At 36.2% G+C, this 26,997-nt stretch overlaps 1 protein-coding gene across 1 annotated transcript in view; it reads left to right on the top strand.

Annotated features, from left to right (window-relative positions):
• The first annotated feature begins 1,562 nt into the window (after positions 1-1,562).
• The window catches only part of MET (MET proto-oncogene, receptor tyrosine kinase), a 155,350-nt gene continuing 129,915 nt past the window's right edge, over positions 1,563-26,997 (top strand). Inside the window, exon 1 of the mRNA XM_074193854.1 lies at positions 1,563-1,747. The gene's annotated coding sequence lies outside the window, so the exon portion shown is untranslated. The remainder of the gene's footprint in view (positions 1,748-26,997) is intronic.

The following is a 26,997-nucleotide window of genomic DNA, read 5'->3' as shown; positions in this document are numbered from 1 at the left end:
TAAGGAAAATGACTTGCAAAGAGGTTTAAAGAGGATAATTGATTTGCAAGGTAGTAAATGACATGGATAGGATTCAAACAGGTCATCTGGTTTTATATGCAAGGCACTTTCCTCTTCTGCGTACTTTTTCCCATGAAGCATGCAAAAATGAAGACTCGACTGTACAATTTATGAAAAACAATAAGCTTTATGTCAAACGTTGAAAATCAGAAGATTTCTATGAGCAAAAATTTAATTTCATTTTTCTGGTTCATTAGTATTTTCCTAGTTATTTAATTGACCCTATTTTCTTGCTGAGAAGGCAAGAAATTGAAGTCTCCTCTGGGTTAAGCACTTATGTTGTTGTTCTTCCTTCTTGAAATCAGAGTTATTACAGTAGGGGCTAAGAGTTGCATAATGTAACCATTGCAACAACTCAGCTCTCCACCACCCCCAAGACAATAAATGCCTTGTTTCTGTAGTGCCCAAATCTTTCCCTACCCCCATCCCTTCCCCTAGGTCAGTGTTGGATTGCTAATGGAAAAGTTGGAAAAGACTAGAGCGATAAGTCTTGTTTGGCTTTTTCCTAAGGCAATGAGGGGGTGTGTGTGTGTGTGTGTGTGTGTGTGTGTGTGTGTGTGTGTGTGTGTGTGTGTGTTGTGTAGTGTGTGTAATGTGTGTGAGAGACAGAGAGTCTGAGAGTAGCAGAGAGAGACAGAGACTGACAGAAAAGGGGGCGGGGGTAGAGAAGAGAGAGAAAAAGAGAGGGAGAAAGAGGAAAAGAGAGAAAGAGAGAGGTGGGCGGAAAGAGAGAGAGTATCCTCAACAAGCATACCAGGAGGGGGAGACTCAGGCTCGCTTATTACCAGCTGTGCTAACTCCAAGCCAACGGAGGTGGGGGAAAAGAGAAAACGGGGGAGGAAAGAGAGAGAACGAGGAGGAAAGAGAAAGGGGGCACGAGAAAACTCCTTTACCTGCAAAGTTGCGCTTTTTCGTGCAGTTTAATTATCTTTTTAACCCTCTTTGCAAGTCATTTTCCTTCTACTGGGAAAGAAGAAAAGAGAAGGGCCAAAGTAGCCCGAAACTGAGCAGGGTCTGGGGCTGGGCTTGAGCTAGTGGACAGCACCAGTGGCCACCCCGAAGAAGAGAGAACTAAGAGGGGCACGTGCAGGAGGGGAGCACACACACACACACACACACACACACACCACACACACCACACACAGTCATACACACACATACAGATATACACAGACACACAGTCATACACACACACACACACACACACCACACACACCACACACACACTCTCACTCACACTCGCACACGCGCGCACGCGGAACCCGATGCCGGGGTGAGTCACTGGCAGGTCAGGACCGCAAGTGGGAAGGGGCGGAGGGAGCCCGAGCAGCGGAGCTTCGCCTTCGCGAGCTTCGCCTTCGCGAGCTTCGCCTTCGCGAGCTTCCCCAGCGCGGCGGACACCAGGCACCTCGGAGGGGAGGAGCGCTCGCTGGCTCGCCCTGTGCCAAGGCTGCCAGGTGACCCGGGAGGGCCGCTCACCTCCTCTCCCGCCGGCCCCCCCTCCCCTCCGCACCGCCCCGAGCGCCTTTGTGTCCAGATGCAGCGGAGACCAGCTTGACTGAGGAATCCAGATGCGGGACGACAGCTGAACAGCTGCGAAAAGAGGGGGGGAGGGGACGGGGTGAACGCCTGCGGGTGGTCTTCTACCCCCTGAGCTGCTTCTCCGGGCGGACGCTGGCACCTCCAGGTAAAGACTCGAACCTCTCTGCCACAATACACCCCCGCCCCAGCCCCTTCTCTTTGTTTGTAAAAGGAGTGGTGGGTGAATTGGGTAAGGAGAGGGATCCCTAGAGAGGGTGGAGGGGGGAAAAAGAGTTTTTTCCATTCTCAAAAGCTAAAGTTGTGTGGTCAGAATGAAGGTGAAAGTCAAAACTGTGCTTTTACCATTTGTGGGGTGATGACACCCTGGATAATTCCCTGAATGACTCAGGAGTAGATCTTGTGCCTAGGCATGGGGAGAGAGGCCATGTGTGTGTGCGTGTGTGTCTTTCTGTATGTTTGTGTGTTTGTGTGTGTGTGTGTGTGTGTGTGTGTGTGTACCATCACTATCAGTAAGTTTCAGTAGGTGATCTGACTCAGCCTTTACAAAGGGATGCCGTCACTCAGACCCCCAGGCAATGAAGGGCAGATTTGGCCAAAGCTGACTCCTTTCTTAAGCAAAACTATGATTTGATATTCTTTCAAAGGGCAGGTGCATGTGTATACCTTTCTGTGTGGGTCCTAATTGGCCATTTCTGAACAGCAGAGCACTCTTGTGTCAATTAGTAATCCTTCGATCTCATACCTTATGTCAGTGCTAAGAATATGTATGGAAAGGACAAATTGTTTATAGCTAGCATTCAGGCAACTGTTGCTGGTATTGGTAGAGAGATGATTACTATTCCCATAATTGACAGGTACTTTGTGCATTTCATAAATGAAAGTAATTTTGCTGAGCACTTGTAGAATACAGAAATCCATATCAAGATTTAGTTTCATACACCATACCTTTTAGATTTAAAAAAAAATCCACTTACTAATTTGGCAGTTGGAAACTGTGCCCATGCTCATGCATGAAGAGTTATGTTGATGTGTTTTACCCTTTTTTCACAGTTTTATGTTTGAAGGAGCACTGGGCAAAATGAAATACTGTCAACTCTCTTAGGCAAAATAATCGGGACCCATTAATTGCCAAGATATGATGGGCAATGAATATGAGATGATAGTAAAAACTGACATTGCAAAGAATATATTGAACTCGGGATCACTCTCCCCAGTTTTAAGAAATGATCACATTTTAAACATTGCATCAAAGGCTTACTTTTGAGTTTCTATCAGACACATGCATATTGCCATGTAAATGGATTCAATAAAACATTATTATCCTCTGCAGCAAAATTGTTATAGCTGACTAATGAATTTTTTTCCTGCCAAGTGATTATCTAAAAATGATGTGCATCATGTTTTTCTGTGCTACTGGAACATGAATTGTGCACTTATGTAAACAGTGTAAGTGGTGCCTGGATTATTTACAAATATATAGCCTTCCCCTTTTTATCTCAAAGATCATTGAATTTTACCTAAGCACAGAAACTTCCATAGTTGGCTCTAATAGAAAATGAAGAGCATTTGTATATTCATATTGTGTTTTTGTTCTTAATAAATTTGCGATGTTTTAAGAAATATGGTTTTTAAAATGTAGATGACAATCTAAGAACTTTTATTTTATTCCATTCATCTTTTATTTTATTCCATTCATTACAACTTTTCAATGCTCAAAATGTGTTTAGTCTTTTATAAAACATATAGGAGCTTAGCATAATATTCTGTCTAAAACTTTTAAATGTGGTCAACCCAAATTTCCCTTACTTCTGACAGTTAGAATCTACTGCATGTAGCTTATATTTCATAGAAAACCTACTTTTTAGATACCTTGCTTTGTTCCTTTAAGCAACATCCCAGGGGTACATCTGTTTCTAAGATGTGCATACCTTCAGCAAACATTGGGTTGGTTTATCTGAGTGATCAAAAGGATCCAAATCAAGTAGACCAGGAAAAGAGATGTTCATAGCTAACATTCACAGGACTATTTATTCCCTTAAAGAAAAGATGCCAATTTGCTAAGATATAAAATTGAAAAGGAGCATCCTATTATTTCTTTTTATGCCTCTCATTTCTTCTATTATTTTTTATTGATGTATGATAATTTCTCTTTTTACTTGCCTAGAATCAGAAAGCTATGAGAATTTAAACTCCATTAATTGCAGGTGAGATCCATTTTAAAATGGCAATTTCTTTGATAGAAAAATTAAACATTAGTCACAAATCAATGTTATTTTCTCAAATCTCATTTTTTCTTTCAAAGCAAAACTGAATAACTCAGAAGGAGAAGTTCCTATGAGAGGACAGTATGATCTTGAGGGTGGCCTTTGCAGTCTAACTGAATCCTAGTAGAAGTCACAGAACTTGAAAACTTTATTTAATATTGTTTATTCTAACTTCATTCTTTTTATTTTGCACTATTTATTTATCACCCATCTTTCTACACATCTTCATCTCAGGCCGTCTGGTTTGTCAGAGCTTCTGCCAAATCCTATAGTCTGATTTTTTTCTTTCAGTTTCTTCTCTGTTGACCTTAGGCTTGGAGGATGCTGCCTGTCCATTCATTCATCACAATCAGTTACCTTCTTCCAGAATATTCTCTTTTTTTTCCTTTTTTGAGCAGTGCCTTCATGTGACAGAGTATGTTTTCATGCCTGCTTTTTCTAGGTTCCAGTTGTTTCTTTGTAAAAGGAAAAAAGGGAAACCTAGGAATCTCTAGTACTTTATGGAACTGGCCCCTTTTCAATCACTTTCTCTACGTCAGGGCAGAGTGTCATCAACTGTTTCAGAAAAGTAATAATAGCAACAAATAAATAAATAATAAAGGGTACTGCCAGCTAATGTCACTGTAGGCAGAAATGTTTTGACTTCCACTGTGGTACAGTGGATTGCATGCATCTGAATCTCTGGTCTATCCAGTCACACTCAACATAGTTTTATTTAGCCAACATTTGTTGAGCACAGCATGTGCCAGATACTATTAGACCTGCAGGGGAAGGGGATCTAAAAGATAAAGTTCTTATCCTTAATGATCTTTTAATCTAGCTATAATGGTAAATAACAAGCTGTAGAAGTCAAATTCTAGTTCTATAAATATATACATATTCTATAATATATACATAGTGATAGATACTAGAACTGATACAAAGTGTAGATAAAATAAACACAATTCTTGCCCTCAGGGAGCTTTCAGATCAGTAGAAGGATATGACCTGGATAGTAAAAGGATGTGACACATATACAAATAACTGTAATGTAAAAATAGAATGGCTTGGGAACAACTGCAAATTGGCTTGGGAATAATTACAAAATGCAAAATGAAAAGAACCTTATCTATGAATACTCAATGTAAACAAGGTTTTGGAGTAATCCTAAGTGCAAGAAAAAAGAGGGAATGAAATTTTTTTTAATGTAAATAAATCATTTAACAAATAAAGAGAGAATTAAGGACTGGATCTGTGTTGACACTGATAAAAGAATTCCCATTTGAGGAAAAACTCTATATCAAAACAAGTTGGCTCCTTCTCTGCAATTTATAGGCTTAGATTACTGCCCAGATACTAAGTGACTTGCTAATGATCAGACATCTAGGATGTGTCAGAGGTAGAATTTGGTTTTAAGACCAGCTCTCTGTTTACCATGGCATACTGCAAATGTAGAGATATACTAGGGAAAGCTACTTGATCTGTGATTTCAATAATATAGGGAATTCAAAGTATCTAATACAGTAGAATAGATTTGTAACAATAAGAAAGGATGTAAACAAGTCTTTATTAAAGAATCTACTATGTGCTAAACACTTTAAAAATATTATCTCATTTGTATCTCACAACAACCCTAGAAGGTAGGTGGTATTTTTATCCCCACTTTGCAGTTGAAGAAACTAAAGCAGAAAGAAGTTAAATGATTTGCTCAGAGTCATATAGGTGGCAAGTGTCTGAGACTGGATTTAAACTCAGTTCTTCCTGAATCCAAATCCAGTGCTCTATCTACCCAGCTGCCTCAGACACTTACTTCCTTTGGAAAAAATGTCAGAGGACTTCTAGTCCCATTCTTTTTATAAATGAGGTAACTGAAACCCAGAGAGAGGTTACTCAAGGTCACACAGGTAAGAAGTGAGACACAGGCATAGAATCTAGATTTTCTGATTCCTAATCCAATCATCTATTTACTTTAGCATTCTATCAGAAACTAGAAATTTTAGAATATTTGATCTCTCCCTCCTCTGAACTAGCCTAAGTGATCTTGCAATGTCAATCATGTCACCTATATTTTTATGTTGTCACCCACAGTATACTGGGGTTGGTTTTCGATTTTCATCTGTTTTGGGGAGGTTTTTGTATGCATCTCTTTTTCCCCCACTGGAAACTCCAGGAGAGCAGCAGAAAGTGATATTTTTCTCTGTATATTCCATAACACCTTGTATAGAGGTTGGCAGTTACTAAATATTTGTTTAATTGAATAGGATCATGATGAACTAGGAAACTTCACTGAAAAAGCCTAAGAGATAGATCAAGATTTGCTTTGTACCTTTCTAATCAATAAATCAAATGAGATAATCTTGTAAATCTCTCAACACTGTGCCTAGCACATAGTAGAACCTTAATAAATGCTTGTTTCCTTTCCAACCCTACCCCCATGTCCAAAAATAAGGCAAACGATTTAAATGAATGATTTACTTGCAAAAGACCCTAGACTATCCCTTGGAAGTAAAAAACAAAATGATCTCCACATCAGCACTTTTTAATATTGTTTCATGATGTTTCACTTTTAAGTTTCCTAATTTTTACATTCTTAATTTCCATACAATTGCTATTCTTGGCAGCTAGATAATGCAATGGATAGTGCTGATCCAAGTTCATTTCCAGTCTCAAACACTTACTAGTCATGTGACTCTTAAGAAAAAGTCACTTAACCTTTATCAAGGTGCTGAATAGATCAAAAGAGATAATATTTGTAGTAAACTTGTTCCCTTTTCCATCCCCCCACCTTCTTCAGCATTTCAATGGCTCTACAGCCTCCAAAATAAAAAAAAAAAATCCCTCCCCAAGTGAAATCTATCCACGCCTTCTTATTCAGTGCAATTTTTGGTCCATGTCCTTACAGGTATACTCTACAAAGGATCCACCCAGTGCTCTGGAGATATGACACTAGATTTTTTTTTAAAGTGGTGCTATTCCAAAGGCAAAAGAGGATGTTTCACAAGTTGCATAACTGATAAAAAAAATACATTGTTTTTATAATAAGAACTCCATTTAGCCATAAATTCATGTGATGCAAATACACATTAGGAGAGAAAACACAGGATAGTAGATAGACTGCTGATTCCTGAAGTCAGGAAAACTTGGATTCATGCCCACTTTTTGCACATTCCTGATGTCTCAGTGTCCCCAAGCAAATATCTAAAACTGTAAATTGCAGAAGAGTAACTGATCTGCATTGACTGAGGGATTCTCCACAATGAAAGTTTCCTACACTGAGGAAATCATAAGACCAGAAAAATCTTGAAAAGGATTGTAAAATTAGGACTAGAAGTCATCTAGTGAATCTCCCTCATTTTGCTTAAGAGGAAACTTCTGCTCTGAGAAATTAAGTGATTTGCTCCTGGTCAGCCATACAACTAGTAAGTGGTAGGGAGAAGGAACATCAGTACACAGGTCTTCTGATCTCAGCCCACTATGTGTTCAATATGATACTATTTCTCAACGAGAATCAATAAAGGCAATAAGTTTGGGCCTTTTGCATTTGTAATGGATTTAGATTTGTGGACTAGCTAATAATGAAAGGCTGAAAAGGGCATATCCAATCCAGAAGACAGCTTTGTATGTGGAGAGCTTTCTGCTGCTATTATCAGAAAGCTAAAACTCAGGTATCTCTTCAGTTGTGTTTTATAGTTTAGCTAATACATGCCAGTTGGGACTTGCTGCAATGAAAATATGCAGTAAAACCCCATTTTAATTGGTTTTTGAGGGGCTAAATAAAGAGAGCATTTTTATAAACAGTAAAATGCTTAAATGAAAGAAAAATCATATGTATGGGATTTGTAGCCAAGCTTAAAAGTGAGAAAGCATTGTGAGCCGACAAAATATATTTTTTAATAATGCATGATCAAGAATGTGTCACTTAGGGGTGGCTAGGTGGCGTAGTGGATAGAGCACCGGCCTTGGAGTCAGGAGTACCTGGGTTCAAATCCGGTCTCAGACACTTAATATTTACCTAGCTGTGTGGTCTTGGGCAAGCCACTTAACCCCATTTGCCTTGCAAAAACCTAAAAAAAAAAGTTGTAAAAAAAAAGAATGTGTCATTTTTATTAGTGACTGTGAAAACTGTATGACTGTTTACTATAAAATATATATTTATGATGTATGTGTACATACATACATATATATATATGTGTGTATATATATATATATATGGGAGAGAGTTTAATGCTCATATCCTCATATCTTCATATCTTTAGATAAGAGATTATAGAAAGTATCCCTTGGAAAATACTATCATCCTATAATATTTAAACAATCTTATCCTACCCCTTGGCCCATTGTCTAGTTAGAGCATTGTAGATCAGATGGGAGTCAACATATCTGTGATTTAGAATTGGGCAAATCACTTAACCATGACTGCCTCGCATCCAGAGCCATCCCCAGTCATCCTGATTCATATCTGACCACTGGAGGAGAAAGTGAGGCTGATGACTTAGCTCAGCACCCCTTCACTCAAATCCAATTCATGTGCTTGTCTGGCATCCCTCACCTGATGCCATAGTCTTCTTCAAGAAACAAAGGACAAATATCATCTCTTTAGAGCTGAGTTCAAAGATTCCTGTAACCCTTTAGTCCCATGTTGAAAATCAGGATTATAGGAGTGATACAGGTTCACTTTCTTCCTGAGACACATTCACTCTCAGTTTTTGAGTCATGAAAGAAGTGAACAAATACCCACTGGCAACATTTCCAGAGACCCCAAATAACTAGAGTTGCAATTAAATTCACATAACTTTTAATCAATTCATAATTCAAAAAAAAATCCCAGCTAAATGAGATCTGAGACAGGTATAGTCTAATCATTAATATTTTTCCCTCACAAATCAGACAGCTTATAGTAACACAGGGAATGCTAGTAAGGCCATTGTATCACTGTTCACCACATCAAACCAATGTTTTTTTCTCTTTTCTTCCACTTTTTCCCTTCTTTTCTGTCTAGGCCATTTAGTAGGGCCCCAAGGGGATTGTTTAACCAAACATCATATAGAGTTAAAGTGCTTGCTGTTCTGTCTCTGATGTGTTCTAATCCACTTCAAACACTGTTTTAGCTTAACCATTTAAAAACAATCAAAAGTTCATTAAAGTTTAAAAAAAGAAAGAAAAATTATTCTATAGTATTTCACTCCTGGGAGACATTTTTTTGAGTACTACAGTATATAAACTCAAATGCCGAATATCAAGTTCAAGTTCTGTGTACATCTCTTATTATAGAATCTATTTTTTTTATTAATTTGAAGCAATTATTTAAGGTATCAGAAGTATCTGAATCTGTTACATGTTCATGTCTAGATTCTGTATACCAAGTTCTCATATTTGGGGTGAATCCTTTTTGTAACAGTTCCCTAACTTTAAAAAGCTGTCTGAAATCCTCCCAAGTAATTATTCTTGTCTGAAATTCCAAATTTCTATTGCCTTACTTGTTTGAAGTGTCTTTAAATAAGTCCAATCAGCGTGGTAATCTATTTTCCGAGGAATAAAAAACACACAGGCTGTGTGCTAACTTGTTTCCTTCAGTCTTAAAAAATCTTCAAAATGCCCAGGATAGCTGCCTTCAGGAAGACCATTGTGTTGGAGAGGAAGATTATGTACTGTATTTCTTCCTACTATTTTAAATGCAAATAAATAATATATCATAAAGCACTGTGAATATTAAGATCAGTGACCTCTTCCTGTTTTGAAAATGAACTTGCTCCCTCTGATAGTCAATGTTTAAGATGGCACCCAGGATTCAAAGTCAAAACTAAAAGCAGGTGATTGACAGAGAAAAGGACTTTTTCAGTCATTCAAACAAAGAAACAAAAAGACTTAAGGAATGGTTTCTTAATTTTTAAGTAATTTGTTTTTAAAGAATAAATATGTACAATGAAAGCTTAAGGACTCTTTGAAAAGTTTTACTTTTCACCAGTCAGAGAAAGGAAGATAAACTGGATTGTTTTACAGCAATAAGTTGTACCCTTCTGTTCCTAATCAGAAGGGAAAGGGAAACCCAGCCAGGTTTTGGACCCATAAGACAACTCAAAACTATCTTTAAAAACATGTTTTGGCTTTGCTGGGTCCAAATGTGTTTTGACCAGTATTTTAGCTCTTCAATTTTTAAACCTAGGGATCTGTTAAGGGAAATTTAATCCATGTGTTTCTGATGCACTTAAACTCAAATCATTATCCATAAGCTGTGTCTCTCTCTCTCTAAACACTTTGATGTCCAAGAAATCTTTGAAACCATTTAAGGACCTTTTTTGTTTCTGAAAATATAAGAAGTAGCTTACTGCTTGGTTTCTGTAAATAGGATCATCCAAAAGTTTAAATTGTGTCTGAAATCATGCAACTAAATGATTATTGGATGGGCTCTTTCCCTGGCAGAATAGATTTTCCTCTGAGAGCTAATGAGTTTTTCTGATGTGACAGGAAAAATCCAAGTATTTTTAAAGGCTTTGTTTCTCAATGGCATTCAATTATAATCATCTCTACACTCCAACCCCCTATTTATTTTGTGCCAGGGAAATATTTATACAACACTGAATTTTGTTATGGTTTGTTGTTTAAAAATACATATTAACCACTGTCATATAAGGCCTATGCCTATATATTTGACAATCTATTTTTCCAGATTGCTTCCTATTATTGTCAGTATTACAAAATTGCATCAAGGTTCATCTGCCATGTCTTGATCTGACTTCTCTGAATCGATGAACCGATTTGACAAATTTCAGGAATAGGCCATATAACTCAATTCATGACATTTATAGAAATTCCTTCATTGCCATGTAGTCACTTTTTTACAAAAAAGCAGTTCTGAGAATAGTAAAGGATTTCAAAAGGAATTTGACTAAATCTATAAATGTTGTCATTTGCTTTCCAAAAAGTCACTTGCTTCCTCTACCTTCTTCATCATCAAATCTCCTGCCTTCATCTGACTACCCCAAATCACCTTTATTTCACACTTTACCATTCTGACTATAGGAAGACCAGGAACCCGAAAAAAGACAGGTTGTATGTGTTGGGATCTTTAACAAGTTCAAACAGGCTTAGGAGAAGTCGGGATATAATTGTAAACTTCTGTAATGTATAGGGGGGTTTGTGCTCTACAATAATAGTGGTCTTGCTTTTTAGCTCTAAATTACACGATGACACATCTTTGAACTCTATTGTGTGAAGAAAAACACCTTCTTACTGAAACTAGATTTCCTGTTTGTGCATGCTTCTTTTCTGGTAACTGAACTTCCCATATGAACGCTGCATAAAAACTAAGGAGAGTTTAAAAGGACATGAGTAGTTTATTTCTCAAACTCAACAAAGTCCTTTTTTTCTTAATGAAATAAAGTTTTATTTAAAAGCAGCAATGATGACATATAGGAAGAAGCACTTGTTGTTGTCTTATTAAGTCGAGATTCCAGTTTCCACCCTGATTTTGATATCAGACAACCTTGCACATCAAAACTGTGTTCTACTGTTGGGGGGAAGGAAAAGCTGTATTATTATCATTAGCTAAAAATAGGCTTTCTCTATATTTAAATACTCAAAATGAATATTCTTTAGTGTGCATATCTTCACCAAAGCTTTTATCTGGCATTTGATTACACACAACACTATATTAGGTATTTATGTATCTAATTTTAGTAACTTACTAGTTGAAAATTTTTGCTGAATTTGTTAGTGTTCCTCACTTCAGCAGTTAACAAAAGCTACCTTAATAGCCACATATATGTATGTATTTTCTGTTTGTTTGGGGTGATTTTGGTTTTGTTTTTTTAGGGGCAGTCAGAGTTGAGTGACTTACCCAAGAACACAAAGCTAGTGTCTAAGGTCACATTTGAACTCAGGTCCTTCTGACTCAAGGGTCAGTGCTGTATCCACTTGGCCACCTACCTGCCTAGGTGTGTATAATTTCTTCTCTCCCCACCCCACCATGTTTTATTTATTTATTTTGGGGGAGGGGGTCTTTTCAAGACAACAGGGTTAAGTGACTTACCCAAGGTCACACAACTAAGTAATTATTAAGTGTCTGAGGTTGGATTTGAATTCAGGTTCTCCTGACTCCAGGGTCAGTGATTTACCCACTGCACCACCTAACTGCCCCTAAACATGTATATTTTCAACAAATATTTACATAAGAACTGAAAAGCATTTCAGTTAAGTTAAGCGGTCTTACAGCTTAGCAAATGAAAAAATCACATTTCTCTATAAAATGCAAGGTTGGAGAAATCTCATCAACATTAAATAATTATTTTTATTGTTCTTCTTGCCACAATAGCAGAAAGTATTTTAATAACTCACCTGTATCTAGCTCTTTAAAGTTAGCAAATAGCTCTCCTCACAACAACTTTGAGAGTTGGTAGTAGAAGTATTATTATGCTAATTTTTACCAGTTAGGAAACTACTCGTGGTCATATAGCTAGAATTAAAATTTCAGATAACAGAAACAGAAATAGAAATCTAAGGAGACTGCAGCATATTATCCATGACAACTTACACATAAGAAGCAGACTAACAGATGTATCCAGGAAAAGTATAATGAGAAAAGGAGATAGGCTAGTCAAATGCTACATTTTTACTCACTTAATATTAAAAGAGAGAATAGCCTTCAGCATAATTGCTGTATAGGATTTATGAGAAGGCAAGGACAGGAATCAAGAAGGATAAGAAGGTGTGACTGGATTAAGATACATATCAATGTGTACTTATATCCACCAGTTAACCCATCAATAGCAATCCAGATCTCCCTGGTCCTCATCCCCTTCAATCCTGTTCTGTATCTTCATCATGATCTCTAGTGATTTGATTGCTCAGAATTTTTCCAACACATCAGTCCTGCTGGGCTTCCCTTTCCTGCTCTTGAATCTTTATTTAACCAATTCAATTTTACATCATCTTCTGTTGTCAGACTTCTTGCCACCTTGTCCTATCATTACCTATGCCTGGTCAGATACCATGCCTGGATTATTCCCATGATCTACCTTCACAGTTTTTATTCACAGTGCTACTGAACAGTATTTGAAGTACAGTCTTGCTGACTGGAATCACTATAAATCTCTGTTATCAAAACTTATTTGGGCACTCACTGTCATAAGGTAATTCTTTTACACTATATTGAATTACCCACAGTGATTATTCCAAACCTTATCTTCTCTCCCCAGCCTCCCACACCATCCCTTCAAACCTCTCTTTTGGTCAAGAACCTCAGTCATATTTTATTAAGACAATAGAGGTCACTTGTCTTTAATGTCCTCTTATTTCCTACTATATTTCTCAACACTCCTTGATAACATCCATGTTTCTCTGCTTCTTCATTCCAGTATTTAATAAAAGACAACCATCTCCTTCACAAGGCCAATCCCTTTATTTGTGTCCTTGATACCATGCTTTCCCTTTGTCTCTTTCAGTAGATTTGCCCCACAATCCTCTCTCTAATCTTCAATCTCTATTTAATATCTTCTTCCTCACTAGTTACAAACATGCCCATTTCTTCCCCATGCTTAGAGTAACTTCATTTGTACCATCCTGTAAAATTCACATCCAACATTTCTCCTCCTTTCATAAGTCTGGATTAAGAAAAAGCTATTCACACTAATTGCCTCTACTTCCTCACCACTTACTTCTCCAACCTTATCTTCTGATCTCATCACTCAATTTAAATTTCTCTTTCCAAATTTACCAGTGACTAAATCCAATGACTTTTCATAGCTATGTCCTTCTTGACCTCTCTGCAGTGTTTGGTGAGATTATTAAACATCTTTTCCAACCGGATATCACTCCTCCCTAGGTTTTCATGATAATTTCTCTCCTTTTCTTACCTCTTTGGCTACTCCTCAGTATCCTTTGCAGTAACATCATCATGTGCCATTCCCCAAATTAGAGATGTAGCCCAAGTATCTTTTTGGACCACTTCTTTCTTTCTCACCTTCCTCTCCCTCTCTTTCCCCAACTAACAATTTCCATAGGCTCAGTTATCATATCTTTGCATATAATCCCCATATCTATATAAACAACCATGGCCAGACATGGTGGTGCCCTATTGTAATCACTGCTACTAGAGAGGATTGTCCGATCAAATCTGTTGAGCTCAGGAGCTCCGAGATGAAGTCAGCTAAGGCAATCATGCAACCACACTAAGTTTGGTGTTAATATAGTAGTCCCCCAAGAATGTCAGACCACCAAGTACCTAAGGAGAGATGATTGGAAACAGAGCAGATAAAATTCCCATGTTGACCAGAATGGGACTGGTCCTATTAGTAGCCCCTGTGCTTCCAACCTGAATTAGATAGTAAAACCCAGTCTCTAACACACACACACACACACACACACACACACACACACATTCATTAAATAAAATTAAATTTTAAAAAATAAATATTCCTAGTAACCCTCCTGAACTTCAATTCTGCATCACCAGCTGGCTATCAGCCATTTCCCAATGGATGTATCACAGGAATCTCAAAATTAACATGTCCAAAAAAATTCATTGTCTTTCTCTAAATATTAACAAATGATTCTTTTCCCAATTTTCTATTTCTTCTGATATATCATCATCCTTCCAGTAAGCCAGGTTCAGAATTCAAACTTGACACCAACTTTTCACTTTCTCTTACCTCCCCTCTTCAGTCAATTATCAAGTCTTGTGAATTCTATCTCCATAACATTTTTTTCATTAATTCCTTTCTTTCCATTTGCTTATGAAACATATATTTTGTATTTAATTTTCTGTGTACATAGTATTCTTCCCAAATAGGTTGCAAGTTCCTTGATGATAGGGGACATTCCAATTTCTTTGTATTCTAAGCAGCTAGTCCAGAGTCAATCATATGAGATGTAATACAGTAATAGAATTTGGTGTCAGAGGATCTGGATTCAAATGTGGATCACCTTGGACAAATCTCTTACCTTCTCTGTCCCCAAATTTCCCACTCTGTAAAATGAGAGGGATGGACTTGACCTCCAAGTTCCCTTAGAGACCTACAATTGGCATGTTTAGAAAGGAAAGTGAATAGCAATCTGATTATTTGATTAATTTAAACAATGCAGACAAAGGGAGTCATAAAGGTCCCAGGTGGACCCTTGACCTGAAAGATGGAATTGAGCTATTTGTTATTTGTATAAGTGTCAAAGGTGAAAACTAAAATGTTACATTTAATGAAATGCAAAATCAAGGACTAAGAACAGACAAAGCTTATAGCTGAGTAGAAATGAAATATTACAGACCACTCAGGTTTAGTTTCTGTAATGCTAATGTTTAAATTCTTTTAAATTTTACTTTTAATTTATTTATTGGAACTAGTTAGATCATAGTGTGAATCTTCCAATAACTAATAAATGTGTATATATCTATATCTATATCTATCTATCTATATATATATATATATATATATATATACATATTTACATCTATATTTCTGGAGATCACTTTAGAAAGTGCAGATAAAACCCCAATTTTATTAAAGTCAATGAAAGGTGGCAGCACTTGAAAACATTTCATAACTTAATCAATTACCTCATAAATATTATTCAAACTTCTAATGAATTGCTGGACTTGCTATTCAATACCCAAGTTCCTTCACAACTATCAAAGAGAAAGCTTTTATTTTCAGTATTTCATAGTTATTACATGCATTTTGCTTCTTTGGTAGCTCAAGACTAAGATTTTCTCAAAACTCAGAAAATGGCATCTGTTTACATATGTTTTGTTTTTCTAATATCAATCCCCACAGATGTCCATAAAATACCAGAATTACACAGTGCAAATATTTTAGAAAAAATATATAGTGTATGCAATTTAAAATAAAGTAAAATGATAAAAGGCTAGTGTTATTGCTACTGAGGAGACCAATAGATCTGACAAATATGAAGATTATGATGAGTAATTTTAGGGTTTCTCATTGCTTAAGCCTTTTGTTGATGACTAACCTTGCTGTCTATTTAGACATTCTCCTTGGGCAGTGTATACAAAGACAAGTTTTGTATCAGCATGAATTGTATTCATGTTTGTATTCCTTGTTTCAGTTAACATAATCACTTTAACAGCAAATAGGCTGAGATGAACCAATAAAAATAAAAAAGAAACAAATGACTGGAAATTTTTCAAAATTAATTTTATTTTTTCACTTAAATGAAAAGTTGTATAGACTTAATTCTGATCTTGGCTGTATCTAGTCTTTTGGCTAGTAAGGTTTAAAAAGTTTAGAATGCTTAATGGATTCTATCTATCCACATGTATTTAAATACATATATGTATATATGTGCTTGTGTTAACTTTATATACATATATATATGTTATACCTGTGTACATATATACATTTGTGTAATTATATGGTTTGTGTAGACAAATAAGTGTGTGTGTGTGTGTGTGTGTATTATAGGCATATTGAAAAAGTCATCATGACATTGTGAACAGAAGAGAAAACTGCTTTCAAGTCCTACCTGTGATGCATACAATGTGACCCTGGGCAAGTCAATTAACCTCTCATTGTTTTAGGCAATTCCCTGGGATCATATGACATAAAGATAATGCCAACTGCATTAGTAGAGGGAGTATCTACATGTGGCAGTTTCCTATATCAATGAAATGACCTATCTAGTTCCTGTTTCTTTTTTTTTTTTAGGCTTGGGTTTTTTTTTTTTGTAAGGCAAATGGGGTTAAGTGGCTTGCCCAAGGCCACACAGCTAGGTAATTTTTAATTGCCTGAGACCAGATTTGAACCCAGGTACTCCTGACTCCAGGGCCGGTGCTTTATCCACTATGCCACCTAGCCGCCCTAGTTCCTGTTTCTTATACTTTTGGTCTGAACCCATAATGATCCCAATTTCATTTGTGTAGGGAATTCTCAGTCCATTAATTGCCTCCACGAATTCACATCAGCAGTTCCTCTATAGTTGATAGTCTTGGAGAGTTGTCTGTAGATATTGAGAGATTACTTGATTTACCCATACTTGAGTCCAGTTCTTCCTGACACCAAGCTCAATCTTTTATGCCATATCCCATTCTGCCTCTTTACTCACTGAAGACAGTCATTTGGAAATTATATACATGTGTATATACGGTTATTTATGCTTTTTCAAAAATTCTTAGAAACATTATATTCATCTAAGAAATTTGAATATAAAAAGTAAATGTGCCCATAATTAGCTACTCTTTCTTCTCAAAGAATTACAACTGTTTTAAATAATATTTCAGGCATGTATGTACATACACACATACACATACATATACACACACACATACATATACACACACACACATATATATATACATATATATATATATATATATATATATATAATTTAATGCCAAAATTATTTAACTGTTAAACAGGAAATCAGATTCAGTCTAGAGAAAAAGATTCTGTTTGTTGATCTTGAAGATATTATATTGACTGCAAAGAAAGATGGATAAGCTGATATTAGAACTCAAAAGGAACTATCATAATTCCTAATGAAAATAATTTTGTGGGTAACTATTCTCTTAATAGGGACAGTTGGTACCCCCAGTGGCTAGGGACAGTTCCAATTTTTATCTGGTTTCCCTTGACTACATTCTTGTACTTGGGACAATTTCTATTTTAGAGATGAATAGAGGATATACCATGAGGGTGATCACTCATGGGAAAAGAGAGAACAGTTTCCCCAGCATGGAATCATATTTTATTTTATGGATGTGGAAGAATTTTGAACTATGATTCATCAGTTAATAATGTGCCAGTTTCCTCTCTATTGTATCTTCTTTAAGTGGTTCAAAGCTAAATCAGTTGTGCTCAATTCTAAACATTTATATTTGAATAAACTGAAAACAGTTGTCGTAGTTATCTTACAAATATAGAATGGGAATATTCAAATTTGAATTGTAGATATATGCAAAAAAATGTTAATTAGCATGTCCCAGAGTAAAGGGTGGGGGGCTTGTTCTTATGAGCAGAATTAGTATTCAAGAAAATTGCATGCATTGGGTGAAGATATAAGGAAGGCATTTTGCTCCTATAATATTTAATAGTTTTTTAGCACTTTCTTAACAGTGTCAGTCAGTCTTTATAATTTCCAACATAATAGAAAATTTCTCTTTGAACTATATTATTCATAGAGATAAAAGTTTATTAATCAAATCGCACACAATCCAATGTGTTTTCAAATCACACACAATCCAATGTTTTCTGAATAGGATTTCCCTAATATCTAGAATGATTTTTTGAAAGTACTCACTAGAAACTTTCCTAGAAATAGGATGTTTTTCAACCATTCTTAGGACTACAATAATATTTATTGTGAACAATGTATGAGTTGTGGAAGACTACTTTAAGAATATTGGAAGCCTAGTGTTCATGTCACCTTTGCCCTCTTCATTTCATTGCTTAGAAATGACCTGTATCACATACCGCAGCTAAACAATGCGAGATTGGGATTTTTCTCATGTCAGAAGTTTGGCCTCCTTTAGACTTTCAAGTATTTAAGAAAAAAAGGAGAGATGGTCTGTGCAATAAAGGGTGTAGAAATCAGAAGATGGCTATATTGATCTCTCTCTCAAAAAAACATTTGTGTAAAAACTCAGAAACCTAATTTAGAGCTGCCCATGGAGACCTGCTGACTGATCACATTAAATAAAATGCACATGCTAATTAGGTATGTGTCAGTTTTAACTTATCTGGTTCTTTAGTGACTCTTCTACATTTAAGTGTCTCCAATAACTTTATTTGTATAATAAAAGATCCCAATCAATGTCAGAACACCCTTTCTTTGTCAGACTCTTCGTGATTCAATAAAAAGCTGCCACATATAATAAATCTTTTTCCTGTAGTTATGTATATGCCCCCCCTTGCTTTTTAGAACAAAGAAAAATTCTTGTCATAATTTCTATGTGGATGAAATGGGTCTCCTCCTAATATTTGAAACTACCTAAAGGGACCATATTGCTAAGATTGATGATTACTTTAAGGATATTCTGTAATAAAGAAGTATGCTATAAATACACTGTCATGAAATCAAGACAGCACATGAATTTCTTTCCAACTCATATGTGTAATAGAATCCTTTAAAAAAAAAAAAGAAGAACACTGGGCTTCTGGGCACATAAGCTATGAACAACTTTTGCCCTAGTCTATCTGATTTGCTCCACTTTATGGAATCATGTTTGTAAATAAACTATTGTTCCCTTTATTTTTTCCCCTCCATTTGCTGACACATGCCCAGTAGGGGGAAGGTACTTATTTTGGTTTTGTTGCGAGGTCAATCAGATTAGATACGGTGGGTAGTAGTTCCTTATTTGTTTTCCTTCTCTACTAAGGAAGGCTGGAGAGAGGGCTATTGTACTAGAGAACAACACAAGAGGGACATGGAGAACCTGGAGAGATTTCAAAGGAAAACCACAAGATTAGTAAAGATATAGAAAATACAAACTATGAGGAAGCTTTAAAAGAAAAAAAAAAAGAATGTTATGTAATCAGGAGTAAAAAAAAGAACTGAGGTATCACTTAACAATTTTCAAGTTTTTAAAGGGTTATTATGCAAAGATGGTGACTAGGTCTTTATTCTTTCTAAAATAAATGGACTCACATTCCAACATGGGAATTTACATTAACCACAAGGAAAATTTTTTTCTCCCTTTAATAGAAATATTAAACATTGATTGGAATAGATTCATAGGTAACATGGGTGAACTCACTTCTGTACAGATTAACAGTAGAACTGACTCTCAATTGTTTGAGATGTTTGAGCATAGGTAGTCTGAAAGGTTGAATGGTCAGATTAACTTTAAAAATATCAAAAGCTATGATTCTATTCTCATAAATCCAACTCAATTTTTTTAACTTTATAAAATTGACTTCTGACTACCTTAAAAATAGCTTTTATTCCCTGTATTTTCTTAAAAGAATCAAATACTCTCAAACTTAGAAGGAACCAGAATCTATCCAACCCAACCCAGACTTGAACAACATACTTCCCCCACTGTAGGGAGAGGGAGGATAGCTAATATAATCCTTATTCTACCTGGTAGGCTTTCAAATACTTGAAGATAGCTATGATATCTCTCCTAAATCTTCTCTTCCCTAGAATAAACATCCCCAACTTCTTCAACAATTCCATCATGATTGTCCTCAACTTCAGTTTATCAATGAAATTCCTCAAATATGGCACCAAGAACTGAATAAAATACTCCAGATGCAATCTGACCAGGATAGATAATAATGGTGTATATAAAGGCTAGATAACCACTTGTCAGGTGCATTGTGGAGGGATTATAGAATCCGAGATTCTGATTTCAAAGGGACCTTAGAGGTTATTGAGTTTTGAGTTCTCATTTTACAGATGAGGAAACTGACACAAGAAGAGGTTTTGTCCAAGGGCACAAAGGCACAATTTGAACCCAGGATTTCTTGATTCCATGTCCAGTGTCCTATCTAATATAACACATTGACTCTTTCTAATTCTAGACAAAATGCTTCATTTAATGTAACTTAAGTTTACATTTTTTTTACTTCAATAATATTGTGCTGACTCAGATCAAACTTGCAATCCACTAAACCCCTTAGCTCTTTTTTAGATGAATCTATTAAGTCACGGTTTTCCTTTTAATACTTGTCAAACTGGATTTTTGAACCCAGATATAAAGTTTAACATTTGTCCTAATTAAATTTGACTCAACATTCTAATTGATTAACATCCTTTGGGGTTTTCCCATCCATTATATTTACTATCTTGCTTAGCTTTACCATTATTGCAAGTATCAAATTTCTGGGATGATCCACTAGAATTCTAATTCCAAGGTGACATTGAATCATTATGAACTACTTTTTGGGTCTAGTCATTCGTGTAGTTCAGAAACACATACACACACACAAACACACACACACACACACACAAACACACCTGTCTAGTAAATCTATTAAAAAAAATGAATTGCAATTACTCTTGACAAGACCAATTCTTTTAATCATTGCTTTTCTTTTCCAGCTATTCAATAATTATTTCTAAAATTTTGCTAAGAATCAAAGTCAAGTTTATTGGTCTAAAGTTTTCCAACTTAAGTTTCCTCTCTTTATGGAAAATCAGGACATTCATCCTACAATTCTACAGTACTGCTCCTATTTTCTATGTTCTTTCACAGAGCCTCAACAGTCCAAATTGCTATCTCTTTCAATAATCTGCAATATAATTTTTCTGGGCACTTGAGTATATAACTCAGTGAAGTCAAACAACTCAATAACATCATCTATGTTTTATTGCATTGTTATTTATTTTGTTAAGTATTTCCCATTTACATTTTTTAGTTTAGTTTTTTTTTTTTTCAAAGGCAAATGGGGTTAAGTGGCTTGCCCAAGGCCACACAGCTAGGTAATTTTTAATTGTCTGAGACCAGATTTGAACCCAGGTACTCCTGACTCCAGGGCCAGTGCTTTATCCACTGAGCCAACTAGCTGCCCCCCAATTACATTTTAATTTGGTTTGAACCACACTTGGCCGCAGGCTGTCATTGTAGGCCCTAGACCATGTGTTTGACACCATTCATCTAATTCACAAAAGGCAGTAAGTTACTCTTTTATTTTCTTCCTACTTGTCTTGAGGATCAAATTTCTAAAGGTTGTTTTTATTCTGTCCTTTATAATTTAAAGATCATTCTCATGGCAAAGAACATAGAAGCAAAATAAAAATGGAGCAGCTGTCATCTCTCCAACTAGGCTACCATAAGCAACAAACATTCCTTCTTTAATTCTCCTTTTTTTCCCCAATATAACTTTAAAAGAATACTTTTTGTTATGTTTCAGTGTCCTCTAATATTTATCCTCTACTGCATGATTTTGTTTCCATTTTCTCTATACGCCTTTTTGGGGGGGGGGGAAGGCAAGTCAATGGGGTTAAGTGACTTGCCGGAGGTCACACAGCTAGGTAATTATTAAGTGTCTGAGGTGGGATATGAGCTCAGGTCCTCCTGACTCCAGGGCTGGTGCTTTATCTACTGCACCACCTAGCCACCCCTCTATATGTCATTTAAAAATATTAAGTAGATCTGTAAATTCCCTCTGCAATCACTACAGGTCACTGGAAACTTGTCTTTTCCCTCCCTGGAATTGTTTCATATTTTCAGAATTTCATCCTTGAGAGTTTTCTATTATTCTATAGAATTTTAGGTCATGAGATCCTTTCTATTTGCAATCTTCCCTCCTCAAATCTAGGCATTTGTCAGACTACTCCCTAATTTTTTCCTCTTTTCCTGACATAGATTCCAAAATGGAGTTGTCACATGTCTTCCCAGTGGTTGCTCCATCATTTCCACTTCAGCAACCATTTCCTCTTTAAAGTTGGTGAGAATTCTGTTCAGAAGTTTCTCTCCTAGGTTCTCTCTCCCTAGGTGATTTCATCAGTTCCCATCAGTTCAGCTATTAACTCTATGCAAATGATTTCCTGATCTACATATCCAAATCAAGTCTCTCTCTCTTCAACTGCAATTCTATACCACTCACTAACAGCCTCTTGCAAATTTTGTACTGGATATCCTAAAGTGTTCTCAAGGTCATATTATCATTCTTTTCTGAACATTCTTATTTTTGAGGACTTAAATTTCTTCAGTATCCCAGGATCACAACCTTAACATCATTATAAACTCTATTTCAACTCACATAGCTGATCAGTTATCATCTTAAAACTTCTTTCTCTATCATGCATCTTAATATGAGTCCTGACTCAGACAACCTCCCTATTCAATCATCTCCAAAGGTTTTCTCATACTTCTGCAGTCAAATACAAACTCCCCATTTTGATTTTTATAAAGATCTTCACAATCTGCTCCCTTCCTATCTTTCTAGACTCCTTAAACATTACTCCCATCCAGGCCTAAGGGTTCTATGGGTAGCCACACTCCTCTACTTGTGTTCCTCACCCACAATCTCCAGTCTGCTTTTTCTTGAGTTGTTCACCATGTTTGAAGTGCTCTGGTGGCATAGTGGATAGAGTACTGGCCTTGGAGTCAGGAGGATGGGAGTTCAAATCCAACCTCAGACATTTGACATTTACTGTGCAACCTTGGGCAAGTCACTTCATCCTGATTGCCTCGCATTCAGAGCCATCTCCAGATGTCCTGACTTCTATCCTCACTCCTGGACCCAGATGACTCTGGAGAAGAAAGTGAGGCTGGTGACTAAGCACAGCACCCCCTCACTCAAATCCAATTCACTTGCTTGTCATGGCATCACCTCCCTGATTTCATGAGCTTCTTCAAAAATGAAAGACAGGGGCGGCTAGGTGGCGTAGTGGATAAAGCACCTGCCCTGGAGTCAGGAGTACCTGGGTTCAAATCCAGTCTCAGATATTTAATAATTACCTAGCTGTGTGGCCTTGGGCAAGCCACTTAACCCCATTTGCCTTGCAAAAAAAACCTAAAAAAAAAAAAGAATGAAAGACAAAGGGGGCAGTTAGGTGATGCAGTGGATAGACACTGGCTCTGGAGTCAGAAGAACCTGAGATCAAATCCAGCCTCAGACACTTAATAATTAGCTAGCTATGTGACCTTGGACAAGTCACTTAACCCCATTGCTTTAAGTAAATAATTTAAAAAAATGAAGGACAAATATCCTCATCATCAGTTATCTTTAAGACACAACTGAAGCACCACTTCCTGAAGGAAGTCTTTCTTCTACCTACCCCCAACCTCAAGTTTTCCCTCTAATGCTGTCTATCTTCTATATCTATGTGCATCTTACATATACTTATATATGTATGTTTTCTCTCCCATAAGAATATAAGTTCCTTAATAGCAGGGATGGTTTTTTGGTCTTGGTTTTTTGGTCTTTCATTGTGCCTGGCACTTGGTAAGTGCTTTATTAGGACTTGTTGATGGAATATATTACCTAAAAAGTGAAGTTCTAGGATTTATCATAGGAAAAATTAGTAGACAATTTCCACATTATCATTGATTCCTAAACTATGTATATCTATGCAAAATGAACTGCAAACTTAGAGGAACTATCTAGCTAAGTAATCACTTTTTCTTCAACTCCATGAGTATTTTAGGAAAAGATCTTTTTACTGGTCTGAATTATCCAGGTGATTATATCATTTTTTTCCACTTTGTACTTGTAATCACAGACTATTTAGTTCTATTTTGACCTTTCATAAAATAGATAGGAATCCCCAGGATAGGCAGATGAGGGAATATCAATGATTTACCTCCATGAGATCACAAGAACCATAGGTTATTGGAGTATACTGTAGAAATATGAGTGTTTTCAGATTATTGCAAAGAGAATACAAGGAAAGTCCAAGAATCAAGCTTTTTTCTTCCTTAGGAAAAACAATTTTAAGGAAAAAATTGGAGACTGTCAAAGTACCAAAAAAAATCACTTTATAGAGCTCATCTTGTATACAGGATTATATAATTGTCTTATCTTTCCATACTACTACTTTCTGGAGTTTTTTTTATATCAGCACAGTATTCTAGTAAGTGGTTTTCTGACTAACAAGGAGTAGCTTGTCTTCTTTCCTCTAGAGCAATAATATTGTCTACTCTGAATTTCCACTGAACCCATTTTAATTGTGCTACATATGTATATGTATACATATATATACACACATAGATAGATAGATATGCATACATCTATATACACATATGTTAATGTATATATACTTTCTCCAATGAGACATTAATATCTTCTCATACCTTCCCATTTTTTGTGATTCCCCAGTCTATTTTCTGAATGGTTCAATAGAAGTAAAATGTCTATGACTACATATATAGAGTGAGGAACTATAGCTATATACATACATATGTGTGTATAGGTATAGGCATATACATCCCAATCAATTAGGTAGCAATGTCTAGAGTGCCAGACTTGAAATCAGGAAACCTGAGTTTGAATCCTACCTCAAACAGTCTGTGTCACTTACTAGCTTATTAACTGTGTGACTCTGGGGAAATCACTTAATCTTTCTCAGCCTCACTTCTTTCATCTGTAAAATACTATCATCTCCCTCTGAGGTAGATATGAAGGTTAAATAAGGCACTTTGCAAACCCCAAAGCTCTCTATATGGATGCTAGTTATTATTATTTAACACTTTTATAAAATAAACAGATGTATAAAGAACCAGCTTCAAAGTCAGTTCCCACCTCAGATATGAGTACAAATGTGATCCTGGACAAATCATTTACTTTCAATACTTCTAAATCACATGTCCAGCCCCTATTCCTATAATATACATCCCGTAGTTTTAAAGGGGGTAGATGAAATTCAAAGCAGAGACATGCACACCGATGATAGCATTGACAGTGAAGATGTCATTGCAGAATGAGACACATCATTGGGATCTATGTTCATAGCCCAATAGCTCTGTTTGCTCTTCATTTTCAAAAACGAGGAGGGGAGGCTAGTACATGCAGATGAATTCAATTTATTGAGAGCAGATGCTGTGCTAAGTCATCAGCCTCACTTTCTCCTCTGGAACCATCTGGATCCTGTGGCTATATATGAATTGCTATGATTGGAGATAGCTGGATGTGAGGCAATCAAAATTAAGAGACTGAATCTGAACTCAGGTCTTCCTGAGTGCTCCAGCCATTGCACCATCTAGCTACTCAATAAATGAATGAAGAGAATGGATAGATGGAAGACCTGCATCCCTGAGGTTAGTGAAACATAAGTCTAGCTAATTAACAGAGTGAACCAGAAGTCTAAAATGGTATACCAAGGTACCATTGAGAAAATAATATTCCTGGAAGTGTCTTGCCAATGGATTATTTCCTTTCTAAACTAAAAAGAAATAAAGGAATGTTTTATGACTGATTCAGTTTCACTTGATATGTGTACAACAATTTAAGAGAATGGATTAGTCTCATTGAATCATTCTTAAACATTCCAGGCAGTTTAAATTGAGTCAGTTAAATAGCTTTTTGCTGTTACAAATAAAAGAAAAATGAAAGGGTCTGTTTAATATCTGGAATCTAGATCCAAGCATACCACAAGATCAAGAATATATCAAGGTAGAAATTATAAAAACTGAAAGTATTCTTTTTCGTAGCCACAAGAATAGCTATTAAAAAACCACACCCTGATCCCCAGATCCCTTGCTGCCAACTTTGATCTGTGAGAAATGAAAAGCAATGTGCCAAATAAATTAGATTTGGGGGAGAAGGGAAGGGAATCATAATTGTAGGAAAAACAAGATTCAAAATCCTTCCTTGAGATTAGAGTTGGATTTTATAAACAAAGATAAATATAATGTGAAATGCGTACCAAAGCATGACTGATTATACCTATTCAATTTAATCAATATTTATAAAATATCTTTAAGGTGGTTGACCCAATCCTTGGCAGTCCTATAAAGTTTCATTCCTTTTGAAAGTTATAGATCATTTCTGTAGCTAGCTGTAGAAAACCCAGTCTGAGTAACATTCGAGAATTGTTCTATCACCTTTGGTAATTCATTTTATCTTTGATTAATTGGAATGTTCAGGAGAAAAGGATGTTCTGCTTCAGAGAATTTTCTTGCTGTATGAGGATTAAAAACATAGAATCCCTTTCAAAAGAATGAAAAACCCTTGCCACTTAAAATTTTACTGAATTCATTACTTTATTTTCCTGCCTTGGTAGATAAAATGAAGGAAGGGAGGAAGAGAGGAAGGAGGAAGGAGGAAGAAGGAAGGAAGGAAGGAAGGAAGGAAGGAAGGAAGGAAGGAAGGAAGGAAGGAAGGAAGGAAGGAAGGAAGGAAAAGAGGGAGGGAGGGAGGAAAGGAGGAAAGGAGGAAAGGAGGAAGGGAGAGAGGGATCAAAGAAGGGAAAGAGGAAGGAAACTAAAGCAGACAAAGCATAGAAGACTAATATGCATCCCATGTCAGAAGTCTTCCTTTTTTCTGAATAAGTCTTTATTATCTTGTTTCTGGCTTATGATTTGTCTATTTCTTCTCACAACAACACCAAAACAAAGATTCCAATTGTAATCCAGTTAAATGATTCCACTTAATTTACATTCACTGGACACTACCTAAAGCATCATCATGGGATTAAGATCTTTAACAATCTTAATTAAGATGCAAAGTTGTTGGTATTTTTTAAGTTCACCTAGTTTGGTAACATATTTTTGTTATTCCATTGTTTTCAGTTGCATCTAATTCTTCATGATTCTATT

The sequence above is a fragment of the Macrotis lagotis genome, chromosome 7 (assembly GCF_037893015.1).
Source record: "Macrotis lagotis isolate mMagLag1 chromosome 7, bilby.v1.9.chrom.fasta, whole genome shotgun sequence".
Lineage (NCBI taxonomy): Eukaryota > Metazoa > Chordata > Mammalia > Peramelemorphia > Peramelidae > Macrotis > Macrotis lagotis.
This window is presented reverse-complemented; position numbering and strand designations above follow the sequence as displayed.